The sequence below is a fragment of the Pinus tabuliformis genome, chromosome 4_2 (assembly GCF_031772625.1).
Source record: "Pinus tabuliformis cultivar Carrire ecotype Pingquan chromosome 4_2, CPIR1, whole genome shotgun sequence".
In the NCBI taxonomy this organism is placed as follows: Eukaryota; Viridiplantae; Streptophyta; class Pinopsida; order Pinales; family Pinaceae; genus Pinus; species Pinus tabuliformis.
Window position 1 is genome coordinate 741,126,429 of NC_142304.1, and position 3,795 is coordinate 741,130,223.

At 35.2% G+C, this 3,795-nt stretch overlaps 1 pseudogene; it reads right to left on the minus strand.

Annotated features, from left to right (window-relative positions):
• Positions 1 to 1,215: 1,215 nt before the first annotated feature.
• Positions 1,216 to 1,771, minus strand: LOC149171727 (sm-like protein LSM8 pseudogene; annotated as a pseudogene).
• Positions 1,772 to 3,795: the final 2,024 nt, after the last annotated feature.

Consider the following 3,795-nt stretch of genomic DNA (forward strand, 5'->3'; position numbering starts at 1 on the left):
TAAATAGATCTGGAAGTTTGTGATACACACATCCACATGGTTGAGTAAATAAATATGGATTTTTTAAATTAAGGGATTTTCAAACATGGTTTATGGCGATGTATGTATGTAAATTTAAAAATATTGATTTACTTTCTTTTATTTATTTTGTTAAAAAATAAAATTTATATTTATTTCATTAAATTAAAAACTTATTTTTCAATAGTTGAATTAGTGGAAATATGTCATTGAACTTACCTTCTAATTGTTGAATAGGAATCGGTAAGGTAAATTTTTAATTCCAGCTTTACTTTGTTGATCCATTAGAAAAATACAAGTGTTGATCTATGCAACGTTGGTGAAAATAATACAGGGAAGGGCAAAACAAGTTTGGAACTAGGCAACCTTATTGGAAAATTGAAATAATGTAGAGAAATGCAAAGCTAATGCTAAGATCAATTACCTTTTATAAATTTTATTATAAGAATATATATATATATATATATATATATCTATATATATATATATATATATATATATATCTTTCCTATAAAAATTGTATTTTTTTTTAAATATTTTTCTAATAAGAAATATAAACTTGCTTAATTCATTATGTGATTACAGAAGCTTGAATATAGAAAATATCAACTTTTTATATCTTAACAAATTGATAATTTTTATTGGAAAAAAATAAAAATATATAATTTTTATAGAAAGATAAAAAAATAGTAATTTCTATATTGGAAAATTTTATAAAATGACAAATCTCAATTAAGAAAAAAAATAATTCTTACCTTACAAGAAATTATAAAATAGCAAATTGGTTGTGTTCACACCTAATCCTTGTGATTGGGTGAATTATTGTAAATAAATAATTAAGAAATGTGAACAGTCATCGGGAGATGAACTGAACAGTCTCTCCCTCATGTATATAATAGACCTACCTGATTGAATGAATATACGAATCAGTTATTTGATTTGTGGAGTTACTGCCTGGCCTGACGTGGTATCAAAGCCAGCTTCTTTTTAGCTCTTGTTCTTTGTAACTCCCTCCTGCATAGTCTGCTCATTTTCTGCCCATGTTCTGCAGGCTAACATGTCTCTCATATCCCTGTGAAATCTCAGTCATTGTTTAATAATTTTGCTGTGTGTGAGTTCCATTTTGCTATGTGTTATACGCATGGATTCGTTGTGAGTCTCAACCCAAGCATGCACCTGCCTATTCTTCTGAATACATCAATCGCTCTCTGGCTGGCCTGACATGGTCTGACTGTTCAATTCTCTGACTGTCATAAACATTTCAAAAAGGGCGTTATTGCACCTGCGCCTCCATTCAATGAATTGCTTCACCTGATTATGCTACGCCTCCATTGATTATAGTCTGTGGATTCCCACATCTCACCTGCGCCTCCATTTGTTTTCTGTAGCGACTATTAACCAAAAGCATACTCCACCGAGCAAGTCATCCTTTTGTTTGTCTCAGGCTGCCGGGATCATTCTTTTATCTTAGTACTTGCATGCCTTGCCTGAGTTGCGAGAGTCCGTGATTTGAATCAAGGTCTTCATCCAACTCACCAACTACACTAATGTTATGTCCCCTGATGATGTACAAGCCAAAGACAAGCTGCTCAACTCCTGTCCTGGTCGAATAGACCCGCTCATGAGATTCATCCATAATGAGATTGGTGGCCTGATCATATCCCTTCAATATACCCACTATGTTACGGCCATCATTGGTAGTGACGGATATCGTTTCATCGACTAAATCCTCCAAGCCTAAGATAATAGACATGGCGAAATGTGTATAAGAAGTAGCGGACAATAATATTGATTTGGAAATACGACGACAAGAGAAGCTGAACAGATTTAAGCAACGAAATAGAAAAAAAAGAAGCCTGTTCGGATTAAACTCCACGGCGGTTAAATACACAACGCGATTACCATAGGAGAGTCTGTGATTTGAAGGCTTCAGAGGTTTGCAGCTCGAATCCATTTTGTGCCATTCTGCTTTGGCGGTTATTAGGCGCTCATTGGTATTCTCTTGATTTCGCTGATAAGAGCTTTGGTGTATGCGCTCTATGGTTTTATTTTTTGAGAACGAGGTATCGGTTCGCCAGAGAAGAGTCCACAACAGCCGCATAGTCACAAGTTATTTGTAGTCCAGCAAGGTGTTGAAGAAGGTGAATAGTATCAATACGCAGTTTTTTTTTAAATCAATTGAATGGTATAGTTACAACATGTTGCATTGTATAGTTAAAGCATTGAAGTGATATGTAATATATAAATATATTACATTTTAAAACATTGAAGTGATATATCAATGAAATGTTGGATGCTTTTATCAAACATTGGAGGGATTTGAAGAAAATAAGTTTGGAGAAAATATAGTGCATAATGTTGTAGTGTAAGGAAGAGATTTCAAATCTTTTTGCCTTTTTGAGTACAATTTCACTGTATATCAGCAGAAGTATTTTTTCTATCAGAAGAAGTATTTTTTTACAGAATGCATTCAATCATCTCTATGGTAGGAATAGTTCTCACTGGTAAGGATAACTATCCTGAATGGTCTCGGATGATAAAACACACCCTCATCTTCAATGAGTTGTGGAAAGGAGTGTGTGTCGGAGAAGGAGACAATCACCCAGTACAGCCGACCTCAGACAAAGAGCTCGTCATTTGGGAAAACAAGAACAACAAAGCCTATGCATTAAGCGCAACATCTGTAAATGAAGATGTGAGTCGTCATATTTCATCATATTCAACTGCCTTTGAAGCTTTAGAAAAGCTTAAAGAACTCTATGACTCACATTTTGCACTTGAAGTTGTTCAGCTCATGATTAAACTCTTCACTCTTGAACTGAAAAATAATGATCCTCTTTCTCTTGCATCTGAAGTAAAGTCTATAATGCATGATATCAAGTCCACTAAGGTTGACCTGAATATCCCTCTTATTTCTTTTCTCAAGGCACTCTATCCTACTTACTCCAATTATCTTGAATCTTTACAAGCAAATGGAAATCTTAAAGATATAACCTTTGACTCTCTTGTGAAAAAGTTTTTTGAAAGAGAGAAAGCCTTTGGAAAGAAGACAACCCCTAAATATTCTGAAGAGACCGTGTTCCTTGCTTATAAAGAAAAGCGTCCTGCTCAAGATTCTACAAGAGGAAGAGGTGGACGAAGACAAAGAGGAAGATATTTCAGAGGCTAGAGGGGCAGACATTCTCAAGGAGAAAAGGCAGACTTACATTGCATTCGCTGCAAAAGAAATGGATCACATAATGCTTCTACGTGCGAGTTACCATGGGAAAAAATTGAGCAGAAAAGAAACCAACAGAAAGGTAAAATGGATGATACAGATAAAGGTAAAGCACCTGAATCCGCTCACTATATTGAGGCACAATGTAACATTGGAGTAAATGAAGATTTTTTTAATGCTTCACTTGCTTCTTCGAAAAATTATTGGTTGCTTGATTCAGGAGCAACCTGTCACATGACTCATAGAGTTTTTTTTTTTTGAATATTTCACTAACAATGTTGATGGAGCAGTATACTTTGAAGATGAGTCAAAAATCAAGCCATCAGGGCTTGGCACAATCAGGCTTAAACCGCCTGGTCTTCCAGACTTTCTTCTAGATCATGTTCTATATCTCCCACAGCTCAAGAGAAACTTGTTGTCCTTGGTCCACATCCGCCAGCAAAGTCACTCGATTCATATGTTTGATGGCAAGCTTGAGGTAAGAAATGTTTCTGACCACTCACTTGTCATGAGGGGAATAGAAGAAGAAAGGCTTCTCAAACTGCAAGGAACCTCTACTC